The 16,165-nt window shown below is 49.1% G+C and overlaps 1 protein-coding gene across 1 annotated transcript in view; it reads right to left on the reverse strand.

Annotated features, from left to right (window-relative positions):
- BBOF1 (basal body orientation factor 1) overlaps positions 1-16,165 on the reverse strand; it is a 375,496-nt gene that overhangs the window by 77,778 nt on the left and 281,553 nt on the right. The gene's annotated exons all lie outside the window — the stretch shown is intronic.

Raw genomic sequence — 16,165 nt, forward strand, 5'->3', positions numbered from 1 at the left:
CTACCTTGGGTAAGAATTTAGGGTGAGTGCGGAGTACTGCCCGGTCCTACAGAAGTTTAGTGTAAGGCGGATAGGTAACTAGAGCCTGTAATTCACTAACTCTGCAAGCCGAAGTGATTGCCAAAAGGAAAATCACTTTCCATGTGAGATATCGAAGTTCACAGAAGTGAAGAGGCTCGAATGGTGGTTTCATGAGCCGACCCAAAACTAGGTTGAGGTCCCAAGAAGGGGCTGGAGGACACACTGGAGGCTTGAGGTGAAGCAAGCCTTTCAGAAAACGTGTTACAAGGGGTTGTACTGATATAGGAACATCCCCGCTACCTTTATGGAAGGCGGTTACTGCACTGACATGCATCCTGATGGAAGAAGTTTTTAGACCTGACTCTGATAAATGCCAGATAGACCAAAAACTTCGTGATGGGACAGGTAAAGGGGTCAAGGCACTGAGAAGAGCACCGTGACGTGAACCTGTTCTATTGTAAGATTAAGCTTTTCTCGTGGAAGGCTTCTGTGAAGCAATCAAGACACGGGAAACTGGTTCAGAAAGGTTAAGTGGCTGAAGGATTAACCTTTCAACATCCATGCCGTCAGGGACAAGGCATGAAGATTGGAATGGTGGAGGCACCCGTCATTTTGTGTAATCAGAAGCGGGTCCTTTCCCAAGAGAATGTGCCTATGAATAGAGAGATCCTGCAGTATTGGAAACCACACTTGGTGTGGCCAGTGAGGTGCTACCAGGATCATGGTTCCCTTGTCCTGACATAACTTCACGAGAGTCTTCGAGAGAAGAGGAAGTGGAGGGAAAGCGTAAAGTAGACCGGTTGCCCAGGAGAGGGAGAATGCGTCTCTGGGCTGAGAGTGTTTGCTGCGGATGAGAGAGCAGAAGTTCTCTACTTTGTGATTTTGAGGAGACACAAAGAGGTCTATCTGAGGATATCCCCATTGTTGGAAGATGGAGTTCGCTACCGAGGGGTTGAGAGACCACTCGTGTGGTTGAAAGATGCGACTCAGCATGTCTGTCAACACATTGTCCACTCTCGGCAAGTAGGTGGCCCTGAGGTACATCGAATGGGAGAGAGCTTCCGCCCATATCTGTGCAGCTTCCTGACACAGAAGGAAGGTGCCCGTGCCTCCCTGTTTGTTAATGTACCACATGGCCACCTGGTTGTCCGTCTAGATCAGGATAACTTGATTTGAGAGGCGATCCTGAAATGCCCTGAGAGAATATTTGATTGCTCGAAGCTCCAGGAAATTTATTTGGTGTTTGGCTTCCTCTGGAGATCAAGAGCCTTGTGTCTGCAGATTGGCCACATGAGCTCCCCATCTGAGGTTGGAAGCATCGGTGGTGAGAATTAATTGAGGGTCTGGAGCCTGAAAGAGCAAGCCGCGGAGGAGATTGATCTGATTTTTACACCAGGCTAGAGACTGATGGAGTGAGTCGGTTATGTGGACAATGGTCGACAGGGGCTGAATGCTTTGAGTCCATTGAGACCTTAGAGTCCACTGCATTACTCTCATGGCCAGACGGGCCATTGGTGTGACCTGAACTGAGGTCGCCATGTGTCCCAGGAGGATGAGAAAGTGGCGTACAGTCGCGGAGTGCTGAGACTGCAGCTGGTGTGCAAGAGACACGAGAGTGAGGACTCGCTGTTGAGGCAGGAAAGCCTTTGCCTGCAAGGTGTCCAAGTCTGCCCCAATGAACGACAAGGTTTGAGATGGGACTAAGTAGGATTTGTCATAGTTGACGAGAAATCCTAATGAAATTAGAGTGTGTAAGGTTAGATTGAGGGACGACAAAGCAGCTTGCTGAGTGGGAGCCCTGATTAATCAGTCGTCTAGATAGGGGTAGACGTGAACATCTTGGGTCCTGAGGAAGGCTGCAACTACTACGAGGCATTTTGTGAAGACTCGTGGCACAGATGCTAGGCCGAATGGAAGCACTCGTTATTGATAGTGCATGGGGCCTACTAGAAACCTCAGGTATTTGCGATGAGATGGAGTTATCGCAATATGAGTGTATGCGTCCTGGAGGTCCAGAGAGCAGAGCCAGTCTCCTCTTTGTAGAAGAGGAAGAAGCGAGCCTAAGGTTACCATCTTGAACTTCTCTCGCTGGAGGTACTTGTTGAGGGCCCGTAGGTCCAGAATAGGACGAACGCCTCCTGATTTTTTGGGGATTAGAAAGTACTGTGAATAGAATCCTAGGCCTTGCTGAGAGTAGCGTATGGGTTTTATTGCCTTAGACTGGAGAAGGAGAGAGACCTCTTGATCTAGATGGATGGAGTGATAGGATGTTCTCCACGTCGGTAGAGGGGGGGGAGTCTGGTGGCACGGAGAGAAAGTTCAGATGGTAACCCTAAGCAATTATCGCCAGTACCCATTGGTCTGAGGTGATTGAGTGCCATATTTTATTTATTTATCTATCAAGTTTTATATACCGTCATTCAGTAATGCCATCACAACAGTTTACATACTTAAACAAGGGATAAAAAGGTTTACAAAAACCAAAAAGAGGGAAAAACATAAGTAGAATAGAGAAAATCAGTAGACTACAAATAATGTAAATGTATAGTCGGAAAAAAGGGATAGCAAGTAAACTAAAAGAGGAGAGAGGAAATAAAAAGTAAGCGAAAGGTTAAGTTCTCAGTTGGAAAAGGTACTGAATTAAGTTGAACTTGGTAACTGAGAAAAATATTCATATCATTTGAGAGTTCAGTTGATGAGAAGAAGTTGTGAGAGATAGGGTTTCATTATAAGCTTTGAAAAACAGCCAAGTTTTCAGATCTTTTTTGAATGTTTTCAAATTGGATTGCATTCTAAGGTCCATGGGGAGTTCCATAATTTTGGGCAGGCGATGGAGAAGGCTCTTTGATGGGTTGTTAATAGATGAGCTGTTCGAACAGGGGGAATTTTCAGAAGGCCTTTGTTGTTTGAACGAAGATTACGTTGAGTCAAGGGAGGAATGAGATTAATGAATGACCAGTTAAAATCATCTTTATATATTAATTTATGTGTAATGTTCAGGGTTTTGTATTCAATACGGTATTTGATTGGTAACCAGTGTAAGGAAATAAGGATGGGTGTAATGTGATCATGTTTTTTAACGCCTGTTAGAATTCTTGCTGCTGCATTTTGTAGGATTTGGAGTGGTCTGAATCTTGAAGCTGGAAGTCCAAGTAATAGGGAGTTGCAGAGTCAATGTTGGAGAAAATAAGTAGTTGAAGTACGGATCTAAAATCTTCAAAGGTTAGAAAAGGTTTTAGCATCTGAGAGTTAATATTTTATAATATCTATCTTTAATTTTGGTTGTGATGTGGTTTTTTAAAGATAGTTCATTGTCAATGATCACTCCAAGGTTGCGTGTATGTGATACAGGGAAGATGGGTTCTTTATGGTTCTCAAGCAAGAGGGGAGGTGGAGATGATAGGCTGGGTTTCCGATCCATGATAATTAATTCGGTTTTTTCAATGTTAATTATAAGTTTCAAGCGAGTTAGCAAAAGTTTGAATGTAGATAGATATGAGGCAGTTTTTTTGTAAGTATCATCTAGCGAATTCTGAACTGGAATTAAAATTTGTATGTCATTGGCATAGAGGAAGTGGGTCAAGCTGAGATTTTTTAAGAGATGGCAAATTGGGAGAAGATAAATATTAAAGAGTGTTGCAGAAAGTGCAGAACCTTGAGGAACTCCAGTGTGAAGGTTAATTCTATTTGATAGGGTGTTATTGATTGAGACTTGGTAGTTTCTATTAGAAAGGTATGAAGAAAACCATTGCAAGGTTATATTATGTAATCCAATTTCAGAGAGACGGTCAATGAGTAGGTTATGGTTCACTGTGTCAAAAGCTACAGATAGGTCTAACATTATGAGAAGGTATTTTTGCCCATTGTCAAACCCTCTAAGTATAGTGTAATTTAATGAGAGTAACAATGATTCGGTACTGAGGTTTTTTCTGAAGCCGAATTGAGTTGGAAAGAGGATATTGTTTTTTTCTAAATGGTGCGTGAGTTAAGTATGAACAACTTTTTCAATGATCTTGGCAATGAAAGGTAGATTTGATATAGGGCGGTAGTTAATTGAGTTGTTTGGATCAAGATTATTCTTTTTTAGGACAGGTTTGATTACAGCAGATTTGAAAGAGCTGGGATAGATACCTTCAGTAAGAGAAAGGTTTACAATATCTGAGAGAGTTTTAGTTATTGTGGGTTCTATTGTTTTTAGAGTAGAAATGGGGATGGAGTCAATTGGGTGATTAGCAGGGTTCATTTTTTAAATTATTTATTTATTTATTTATTTCTTTTATATACCGACATTCAATCGAGATATCACATCGGTTTCCAGATAACCAAGGGAATAGGGCGTAGTCCGCCCTATTTTACAAAAAACAATTATAACATATTATAACAGTGGTACATGGAACAAAAGGTTATAGGATATAACAAAAGGTTATAGAAAATAACATATGTACATGAATGTGTTGTTGATAAAATAAAATTGGGATAAGGGACTTGTTGGGTAGGTAATTTAGGAATAGAGGTGGGGGGGATGAGGGAAGGGAGGGGGGGTGGGAGGAAGGTGGGGTGGGAGGAAGGTGGGGTGGGAGGAAGTAGCGGAGTGAGGGATTCAGGGGGGTGAGAAGACTTGAGTATGGGATGAGGAGGGTTGCGTTCGGGCAGGTTAAGGGTCGGGTGGGAAGGCTTTTAAAAACAGCCATGTTTTTAGGTGTTTTTTGAAGGTTTGCAGTGATGGTTCATTTCTGAGACAGGTGGGGAGGGTGTTCCATAGGGTGGGTCCCGCTATTGTTATGGCTCGTTTGCGGGTTGCGTTGAGGTGTGCAGATTTGAGATTGGGGATGGCTAGGAGGCCAGTGTTGGTGGATCTGAGGGTTCTTTGTGTGGGGTGTGGATGTATTGCGTTGTTTAGCCAGTTCATTTTGTTGTTGTGTATTTTTTTGTGCATGAGGGTGAGTGTTTTGTAATGGATTCTTTGTGTGATGGGTAGCCAGTGGAGTTCTTTGAGGGTAGGTGTGATGTGGGAGGATTTTTTGTTGTTGGTGATGATTCTGGCGGCGGCATTTTGTAGAACTTGGAGGGGTCTGATGTGGATTTCTGGTAGGCCGATGAGAAGGGAGTTGCAGTAGTCGAGTTTTGAGAGGATAATTGATTGAAGGACTGTTCGGAAGTCGTGCGCTTGGAGAAGGGGTTTAAGTTTTTTCAGGGTTTGGAGTTTGAAGAATCCATCCTTAATTGTATTGGAGATGTGTCGTTGAAAGTTGAGTTGGCTGTCAATTGTTACTCCTAGGTTTCTTGTGGATGGAGTGAGTGAGATTTGTGAGATCTGTGGCACTCCCGTGTTGATTGAGGTTCCTGGGTGGTTGGAGGGGGTGCACTTGAGGGGATAAGAGGGACGGTCATCGTGGATGTGAAGGATTTCTGTTTTGGCTTGGTTGAGGCATAGTGATAGTTGGGATAGTAATTGGGACAGATTTGAGCTGAGGTTGTTCCATTTTTCCATGGTGAGTTGGATGGACTTGTTTATGGGGAGAAGTATTTGTATGTCGTCTGCATAGACGAAGTAGGTGAGGTTTGCATCTGAAAGGTATTTGCATAGTGGGAGGAGGTAAATGTTAAAGAGGGTTGAGGAAAGGGAAGAACCCTGTGGGACCCCATGTGTGAGGGGCACTTGAGAGGATTCGGATGAGTTTGTCTTGACGATGTAGGATCTGTTTGAGAGGTAGGATTTGAACCATTTGATTGTGGTGTCTTGAAGACCAATTTCTTTAAGTCTGGCGAGGAGTGTTCTGTGATTGATGGTGTCAAAGGCGGCTGATATGTCGAGGAGTATCAGGAGGAACGATTTGCCTTTGTCACGGCCTCTGAGGATGGTATCAGTAAGGGAGAGGAGGAGGGTTTCAGTGCTGAGGAATTTTCTGAAACCGTGCTGTGCTGGCTGAAGAACATTATGGGTTTCAAGGTGGTCTGTGAGTTGGTTGTTGACTGTTTTTTCTATGATTTTTGCTAGGAATGGGAGGTTAGAGACTGGTCTGTAGTTTGCTGGGTCTGATTTGTCGAGTTGAGGTTTTTTGATGATTGGTTTGATGATGGCATTTTTGAGTTTTTCTGGGAAGATTCCTTGTTCGAGGGATAAGTTGATGATGTAGGTTATTGGTTTGACAATGATCTCTCTGATGAGTTTTAGGGTTTTGACGGGGATGGGGTCTAATGGGTGGGATGCAGGGTTGGTTTTTTTGATGATGGGTTCGATTTCTGTAGAAGCAACAGGTGCGAATTGTGACCATATGTGGATGGGGGGGTGGATGGCAGTGGGGTCGTTGTGGGTTTGTGGAATCTTGGCAATAATGTTGTCGACTTTGTCCTTGAAGAATTGGGCTAGTTTTTCGCTGGAGATGTTGCTGGAGTTAGGCGTTGTGTCATTTTGGATGGGGTTGGTTAAATCTTTGACATAGGCGAAGAGGGTCCTTGGGTTAAATTGGTAATCATGAATTCTTGACGTGTAGAAATTGCGCTTTGCTGTGTTGAGATCTGTTGTATAGTTGTGTAGTAGCGTTCTGTATTTGTCTTTCAGGTTTGAGGTGGGGGTTCGTCTCCATTGTTTTTCAGTTTGTCTCAGTGTTCGCTTTGAGGTTTTCAGTTCTTGGGTGTACCATGGGGCTTTTTGCTTTGTAGATTGTTTGATTTCCTTTCTTATCGTGGGACATAATGTGTTGGCTATGTCTGCGTTGATGGATATCCAGGAGTTTGTGGCGGTGTTGGCGTCATTTAGGTTGATTGTTTTTAGTGCCTCCGGTAACAGTTCGGCGATGTCTTCACTGGAGCATGGTTTGGTGAATTCGATGATTCGGTTGTCTGTTTTTTGTGGGTTTGATTGGAGTTGAAGCTTGGCTTGTATGAGGCTGTGGTCGGACCATGGGATGGGGGTTGTGGAGGGTGGTCCAGTTGCGGATATTTTGTTGTTTAGGAAGATTAGGTCCAGGGTGTGGCCCGCTTTTTGTGTGGGCGTGTTGATGATTTGTGTGAATCCAATGGCAGACATGGTGGATAGGAGTAGTTCACTGGTTGGAGAAAGTGGATGGGAGTCGATATGGAGATTGAAGTCTCCTAGTATAATGGCTGGCTCTTGTAAGTTGATGTGGGTTGTGATGGATTCGATTAGGGGAGAGAGGTTGTGCTGTAGGCATCCAGGTGGGGCGTAGAGGAGGAGGATTTGGAGATGTTTAGATTTGAATAGGTTGGTTTCGAGTGGAGGTGGTAAGTTAAGGGAGTGGGAGGAGAATTTAAGTTTTTTGTGAGCTAGGAATAGTAGGCCACCTCCTTTTCTTTTGTTTCTGGGAATGGAGAATATGTTGTATGTATTTCTGGGTAGTTGATTGAGTAGGACAGTGTCGGAGTGTTTCAGCCAGGATTCGGTTATGCAGAATATGTCTGGTTGGTCGTCTGTGAGTATGTCATGGATGATTGGCATTTTTTTGGTGATCGATTGTGCATTGATGAGGAGTAGTGTAATGAGTGTGATTGTGGTATAGGGTATGTTAGGGTTGGTGTGGATTTTGGTGAGGCGTCTAGTGATGGGTGTGGCTTTAGGAGTGTGGTGGTGGTTGTAGCGATGAGGTAGTTTGGGGATGTATTGGGCTAAGGCCATTGTGTGTGTTTTTTGTGTGAGGGTTATATTGTTGTGAGTTGTGAGATTGCTTTTAGAAGATTCATGGGTTGAGTGCTGGGAGGCAAATATAGGGGATTGGAAGGTTGCTGAGGGTTGTGGTGGGTTGTGGAGGGATTGGTGGGGAGGGTTGTGGAAGCAGAAAAGTATGCGGGAGTACACATAGGGAGTGCACGAAGGAGCGCACAAAGGAGCAGGCTCCTTTGTCGCGCTCCTTCGGCGTGCGACGCTCGGCGCGCGGCGCCTGGGAGGTTCTCAGCTTTAAAGGCCAATCAGGGCTGTCCCCTGATTGGCTGGACGTCGGCAGCGTGCAGCGTGTTCCCTCGGCGGCGGAGGAAGGTCGGCAGGATGGCGAGACAGCGGCGGAAGGCAGGGGCTGCCTCGTGGTCGGGGTCGGAGGCGGTCGTGGGTAAGTGTGCAGTTAAGCAGGCCTTACCCCGGCGGGTCTCCGGCGCCGATCGCGCAGGCCTGGCACCGCTCCGAGTTGCCCTCGTCTCGCTGTGGCGTCCGGAGGAAGGGACTTCGATCGGGAGGTTCGCAGCTTTAAAGGCCAATCAGGGCTGTCCCCTGATTGGCTGGACGTCGGCAGCGTGCAGCGTGTTCCCTCGGCGGCGGAGGAAGGTCGGCAGGATGGCGAGACAGCGGCGGAAGGCAGGGGCTGCCTCGTGGTCGGGGTCGGAGGCGGTCGTGGGTAAGTGTGCAGTTAAGCAGGCCTTACCCCGGCGGGTCTCCGGCGCCGATCGCGCAGGCCTGGCACCGCTCCGAGTTGCCCTCGTCTCGCTGTGGCGTCCGGAGGAAGGGACTTCGATCGGGAGGTTCGCAGCTTTAAAGGCCAATCAGGGCTGTCCCCTGATTGGCTGGACGTCGGCAGCGTGCAGCGTGTTCCCTCGGCGGCGGAGGAAGGTCGGCAGGATGGCGAGACAGCGGCGGAAGGCAGGGGCTGCCTCGTGGTCGGGGTCGGAGGCGGTCGTGGGTAAGTGTGCAGTTAAGCAGGCCTTACCCCGGCGGGTCTCCGGCGCCGATCGCGCAGGCCTGGCACCGCTCCGAGTTGCCCTCGTCTCGCTGTGGCGTCCGGAGGAAGGGACTTCGATCGGGAGGTTCGCAGCTTTAAAGGCCAATCAGGGCTGTCCCCTGATTGGCTGGACGTCGGCAGCGTGCAGCGTGTTCCCTCGGCGGCGGAGGAAGGTCGGCAGGATGGCGAGACAGCGGCGGAAGGCAGGGGCTGCCTCGTGGTCGGGGTCGGAGGCGGTCGTGGGTAAGTGTGCAGTTAAGCAGGCCTTACCCCGGCGGGTCTCCGGCGCCGATCGCGCAGGCCTGGCACCGCTCCGAGTTGCCCTCGTCTCGCTGTGGCGTCCGGAGGAAGGGACTTCGATCGGGAGGTTCGCAGCTTTAAAGGCCAATCAGGGCTGTCCCCTGATTGGCTGGACGTCGGCAGCGTGCAGCGTGTTCCCTCGGCGGCGGAGGAAGGTCGGCAGGATGGCGAGACAGCGGCGGAAGGCAGGGGCTGCCTCGTGGTCGGGGTCGGAGGCGGTCGTGGGTAAGTGTGCAGTTAAGCAGGCCTTACCCCGGCGGGTCTCCGGCGCCGATCGCGCAGGCCTGGCACCGCTCCGAGTTGCCCTCGTCTCGCTGTGGCGTCCGGAGGAAGGGACTTCGATCGGGAGGTTCGCAGCTTTAAAGGCCAATCAGGGCTGTCCCCTGATTGGCTGGACGTCGGCAGCGTGCAGCGTGTTCCCTCGGCGGCGGAGGAAGGTCGGCAGGATGGCGAGACAGCGGCGGAAGGCAGGGGCTGCCTCGTGGTCGGGGTCGGAGGCGGTCGTGGGTAAGTGTGCAGTTAAGCAGGCCTTACCCCGGCGGGTCTCCGGCGCCGATCGCGCCGGCCTGGCACCGCTCCGAGTTGCCCTCGTCTCGCTGTGGCGTCCGGAGGAAGGGACTTCGATCGGGAGGTTCGCAGCTTTAAAGGCCAATCAGGGCTGTCCCCTGATTGGCTGGACGTCGGCAGCGTGCAGCGTGTTCCCTCGGCGGCGGAGGAAGGTCGGCAGGATGGCGAGACAGCGGCGGAAGGCAGGGGCTGCCTCGTGGTCGGGGTCGGAGGCGGTCGTGGGTAAGTGTGCAGTTAAGCAGGCCTTACCCCGGCGGGTCTCCGGCGCCGATCGCGCAGGCCTGGCACCGCTCCGAGTTGCCCTCGTCTCGCTGTGGCGTCCGGAGGAAGGGACTTCGATCGGGAGGTTCGCAGCTTTAAAGGCCAATCAGGGCTGTCCCCTGATTGGCTGGACGTCGGCAGCGTGCAGCGTGTTCCCTCGGCGGCGGAGGAAGGTCGGCAGGATGGCGAGACAGCGGCGGAAGGCAGGGGCTGCCTCGTGGTCGGGGTCGGAGGCGGTCGTGGGTAAGTGTGCAGTTAAGCAGGCCTTACCCCGGCGGGTCTCCGGCGCCGATCGCGCAGGCCTGGCACCGCTCCGAGTTGCCCTCGTCTCGCTGTGGCGTCCGGAGGAAGAATTATATTTTGGATTTCAAGGGATGAAGCTGTGTCAAAGTTAGACCATTTAGGGATTTCGTTATTAACTATCAAAAAGTATTGATCATTATTGTCAAGATTTTTGCTGATTAAATTTGTTGTGGAAGTGGCACAATTGACCTCCCACTGGTATATGAGGCAATGGAAACTGGCTGCTGCTCTCTAGGTGGAAGTCAAAAACCTGAAGCAGGCCCTGGCTGAGGAGCTGCTTGTGGTTTTTGTTTACGTGTTTGACAAGGCTGTGCTTTTTGAAAAGGTCTCGTGACACAGGATCTGGTTGGTGGCGGGTAGGACTTATTCGGGCGGAAAAATTACTTTTTAGAGTCCTTTCTAAAGGGCTGTTTAGAAGAATAGTCAGAAGGCATCAGAGAGAGCTGTCTTAGGGTCTCATGATGGTCCTTAAGTTCCGCCACCGTCCGTTGAATCTGTTCGCCAAACAGATTATCTCCTATATAGGGCAAGTCGGATAACCTGTCTTGTACCTCAGGGCGAAGGTTAGAAGACTTAAGCCAGGCCCTCCCTTCTCGCCAAAATAGCAGCTGCAGATACCCTTGTAGCAGTATCAAAGATATCGTAAGATGATCTGATCTCATGCTTGCCTGCCTCAAAACCCTTGTTTACTAGGGTTTGGAGCTGATCTTGAAATTGCTGAGGCAGGGAGTCTGTCAAGTCTTGTATCTGCTTAAAATGACCCTATTTTATTGGGTCATATAGAGCTGATAAGCGGCAATTCAGGAGATGAGCGGTGAGCCTTGGTAGACTTGGCGGCCAATGGCATCTAGAAACTTCTGTTCCTTGCCAGGGGGAATAGAAGTATGAGGCTTTGACCTCTTTGCTCTCTTCTGTGCCGATTCTACCACTACAGATTGGAGATCCAATTGTGGTTTCTGAAAGCCCGGAGCTGACTGCACCAAAATAGGTAGTGTCAGCTTTTCTGTGGACTGGAGCAATGGAGCCAGGATGTTCCCAGTTCTTCTTTAGGAGATCCAGAAGAACCTGGTGGATATGGATGGAGGTTATTACTTTGGGGGCATCCAGGAATTGGAGCAACTCCATCATCTGATGCCTATTATCCTGCTCAGTCTGTAATTGAAAGGGAACCAATTCAGACATTTCCTTCACAAAATTTATAAAGGAAAGGTCCTCTGGAGGAGAACACTTTCTACTTTCAGTGGGTGAAGGCAAATCATTGGTGTCTGGTAAGGAATCATCAGTCCAGGTATCACAGGGATCAGCCCCTGCCCCTCTAGGATGTAGAGGGGGACGGGATGGTGGGATACCTGAAGGTCCTGGTCTAGGCTCCGAAGGAATCGAAGGAATAATTGGAGGCACCAATGAAGGCATCAAAGGCATCGATGGATGGCTCAGTGGCGCCGACGGGCATATCGGCACCGATGGTTGGATCGATGGCGATGGACGTATCGGCATCAATGGCTGAGGAAGAACTCCTGAAGGAGGAATGCAAAACGGTGTTTCTCCTCCCAATGACAGAGTGAGCGGGGAGGGCACTGGCGCCATCGGTGACCCAGGGTCCATCGGTGGAAAAGCGGCAATGAGCGCTTCCATCCTGGAGAGCAGCGGTGCCAACACTGCTGGAATCGGATCGGGGATCGGTTCCGCAATCGGTACCGGTGTCAGTGCCGAAGGAACCTGAAGTCATTGCATCACCTTGTCGATGGCCTCCTGAACCATCCAGTCCAGTTCTTCTCAGAGACCTGGAGCAAGCAGCCCCGGCTCCGGAACAGAAGAAGGAGGCAGAGGCATAGCCGGAGGGACCACCGTTAAAGGCGGAGTCGCGGCTCCGAATACCCAGTTGGGGGAGGGTTGCCTCGGTGACCCGGTCGCCGAAAAGGTCGGTGCCTTTTCTGGACGGGTTTTCTTCGACGGCGGCATGGACGATGGCGAGGTCAATGATTTCACTCCCTCGATGGTCCGAGACTTTCGATGACGGTGGCGATGTTTAACTCTACAATCCCCTCGGTCCTGAGGGTAAGTAGAGGGTGTTGAAGGCTGAGATGTCGTCGATGCCGGATGGTCACCGGCCGGTGGTCGGTGCCGGTTCTGACGACGTCGATACAATGGACAGAGTCGGGGTTTGAGCACGGTAGAGAAGTTCCATCTTCTCCATTCTGGCCTTGCGACCTTTAGGTGTCATAAGGGCACATTTGGTGCAGGTCAAGACATTGTGCTCTCATCCAAGACACAATTCACAGACTTTATGGGGGTCTGTGATGGACATGGTGCGATTACAGTCCAGGCACAGACAGAACCCAGACGCCATGGCCATGGAAAAAAATTGAGCTGCGGTACGGTTGACGGCCAATAGGCCACGAGGGCAAAACTCGACGGTAATTGACGGAAACGCAGGTAAAAACTTACCGGAGTACCGCGGCTTGAAAAAAAAAGTTAGAGGAGGGACCCCTGTGGGGCAAATTAACTTTTAGTAATTCCGTGAGGAAAACTCCTGTCAGGAATCTCTGCAGAGCTCCTTAACCGCGAGGCTACTGCTATGCGGAAAAAAGAAGACTGAAGGGGGACCCCTGCAGGGTTAGTGCCCCTTCTGGGCATGCCCAGTAGGGCCCAGTCAAAGTTCTGGAAACATTGACAGAAGTCTTCTGTGATTGGGCTCCATTTTGTGATGTCACCCATATGTGAGAACTACCATCCTGCTTGTTCTGTGAGAATATAAATGTTCAAATGAACAGCCACCCCCCCCCCCCCCGCCCCGAGAGATCGCCATTTTATAAATCTTGATAAGAAGGAAGAGTGGCAGTTTCCCAATGACACTTTCACCTAGGAATTTGAAAGAGACCTGCTCAGTGAGACAGTTTGGGCGAGGAGATATGAAACACTCTCAGTGAGACAGTTTGGGTGAGTGTTACGACTATGGCTGCTGTGCAGCCTCCTTACCACCAAAGGTCCCTCACGAGCACGATCTCTTGGCTGGCCCAGTCTGGCCTACCTATCTGCTCCATGACCTGGACTTCCTATATAACCCCGCCTAGCCAATGTCTCAGTGCTTCGGCATCGAGTTCCTTTGGGCTTCCTGCTCTAGTCTCCTGTTTCTTTCAGTGTGCCTTTGGGTGTTGCGCTCCTGTTCTGTTCCGTGGTCTGGGGCTCTGTCCTTCTTATTCTGCCTTGCTGCCTTCGGACTCCCTGACTTGCTGCCTTCAGGCTTCCTGTCCTGGCTCCCTGCCTTGCTGCCTTCGGGCTCCCTGTCCTGGCTCCCTGCCTTGCTGCCTTCGGGTGTTTGTTTTCTGTTCAGTGTGATTCTTGTCTTGGTTTTGTCCAGTCCAGTCATTGTCTGTCCTGCTGTCTTGGTTCCCTCAGTCCAGTTCACACATACCTACAGTCAGTCTCACACTTACCTGCACGCTATCCTGAGTCCACCCTTACCTACACTCGGTTCCAGTGTTCTGACCACGTTTACCTGCACTCACATCCACGCGTACCCCCATGCTGTTCCAGTGTATCATGAAGCTCACCCTTACCCCCACGCACCCTGTATCAGAGACTCCTCCAGCCTGCACCAGACTCCTTTCAGCCAGCACCTGGTATCAGAGACTCCACCAGACTCCTTCCAGCCAACTCCCAGCACCACAGACACCTTCCAGTCAGCACCTGGTATCAGAGACTCCTCCAGCCTGAACCAGACTCCTTCCAGCCAACTCCCAGCACCACAGACGCCTTCCAGTCAGCACCTGGTATCAGAGACTCCTCCAGCCTGCACCAGACTCCTTCTGGCCAACTCCCAACCCTCTCAGTGAGACAGTTTGGTGGAGAAGATATGAAACCCTCTCAGTGAGACAGTTTGGGGGAGGTGATATGAAACCCTCTCAGTGAGATAGTTTGGGTGAGGAGATATGAAACCCTCTCAGTGAGACAGTTTGGTGGAGAAGATATGAAACCCTCTCAGTGAGACAGTTTTGGGGAGGTGATATGAAACTCTCTCAGTGAGACAGTTTGGGTGAGGAGATATGAAACCCTCTCAGTGAGACAGTTTGAGTGAGGAGATATGAAACCCTCTCAGTGTGACAGTTTGAGTGAGGAGATATGAAACCCTCTCAGTGAGACAGTTTGGGGGAGGAGATATGAAACCCTCTCAGTGAGACAGTTTGGGTGAGGAGATATGAAACCCTCTCAGTGACACAGTTTGGGGGAGGAGATATGAAACCCTCTCAGTGAGACAGTTTGGTGGAGAAGATATGAAACCCTCTCAGTGAGACAGTTTTGGGGAGGTGATATGAAACTCTCTCAGTGAGACAGTTTGGGTGATGAGATATGAAACCCTCTCAGTGAGACAGTTTGAGTGAGGAGATATGAAACCCTCTCAGTGTGACAGTTTGAGTGAGGAGATATGAAACCCTCTCAGTGAGACAGTTTGGGGGAGGAGATATGAAACCCTCTCAGTGAGACAGTTTGGGTGAGGAGATATGAAACCCTCTCAGTGAGACAGTTTGGGGGAGGAGATATGAAACCCTCTCAGTGAGACAGTTTGGGTGAGGAGATATGAAACCCTCTCAGTGACACAGTTTGGGTGAGGTGATATGAAACCCTCTCAGTGAGACAGTTTGGTGGAGAAGATATGAAACCCTCTCAGTGAGACAGTTTTGGGGAGGTGATATGAAACTCTCTCAGTGAGACAGTTTGGGTGATGAGATATGAAACCCTCTCAGTGAGACAGTTTGAGTGAGGAGATATGAAACCCTCTCAGTGAGACAGTTTGGGTGATGAGATATGAAACCCTCTCAGTGAGACAGTTTGGGTGAGGAGATATGAAACCCTCTCAGTGAGACAGTTTTGGGGAGGTGATATGAAACTCTCTCAGTGAGACAGTTTGGGTGATGAGATATGAAACCCTCTCAGTGTGACAGTTTGAGTGAGGAGATATGAAACCCTCTCAGTGTGACAGTTTGGGTGAGAAGATATGAAACCCTCTCAGTGAGACAGTTTGGGGGAGGAGATATGAAACCCTCTCAGTGAGACAGTTTGGGTGAGGAGATATGAAACCCTCTCAGTGAGACAGTTTGGGGGAGAAGATATGAAACCCTCTCAGTGAGACAGTTTGGGTGAGGATATATGAAACCCTCTCAGTGAGACAGTTTGGGTGAGGAGATATGAAACCCTCTCAGTGAGACAGTTTGGGTGAGGAGATATGAAACCCTCTCAATGTGGCAGTTTGAGTGAGGAGATATGAACAGCACACAATAATATCTTAGAGATAAATCTTCAGACACATCAGTTATGAAAGGGCTCTAGAAAGACTGATGAACATATTTAGCCACTAATATTTAAAAAGTCGTAAGACAACATTGGGATATAGTCTCAGGGCGTAGCTATTATTAAGCGAGAAGCTTTGCTGCAGTTTTCACCAGAGGGCACAGAGATACATTTGTCCCAGCAGCACTTCAGTCTATAGAAGAAAGCTGCAATTGCAGCTTATGCCCCCATGCTATCAAGATAAACTACTTTACAACATCCCTGCAATTTTTTATATTAAGGACGAAGCTCTTAGGGGATAATATTCAGTAAGGCAACCCGTGGACATGGTGAATAAAATGGAAAATGTCATAATGCCTCTGTATCGCTCCATGGTGAGACCGCACCTTGAATACTGTGTACAATTCTGGTCGCCGCATCTCAAAAAAGATATAATTGCGATGGAGAAGGTACAGAGAAGGGCGACCAAAATGATAAGGGGAATGGAACAGCTTCCCTATGAGGAAAGACTAAAGAGGTTAGGACTTTTCAGCTTGGAGAAGAGACAGCTGAGGGGGGATATGATAGAGGTGTTTAAAATCATGAGAGGTCTAGAACGGGTAGATGTGACTCGGTTATTTACTCTTTCGGATAGTAGAAAGACTAGGGGGCACTCCATGAAGTTAGCATGGGGCACATTTAAAACTAATCGGAGAAAGTTCTTTTTTACTCAATGCACAATTAAACTCTGGAATTTGTTGCCAAAGGATATGGTTAGT

The sequence above is a fragment of the Rhinatrema bivittatum genome, chromosome 4, assembly GCF_901001135.1.
Source record: "Rhinatrema bivittatum chromosome 4, aRhiBiv1.1, whole genome shotgun sequence".
Lineage (NCBI taxonomy): Eukaryota > Metazoa > Chordata > Amphibia > Gymnophiona > Rhinatrematidae > Rhinatrema > Rhinatrema bivittatum.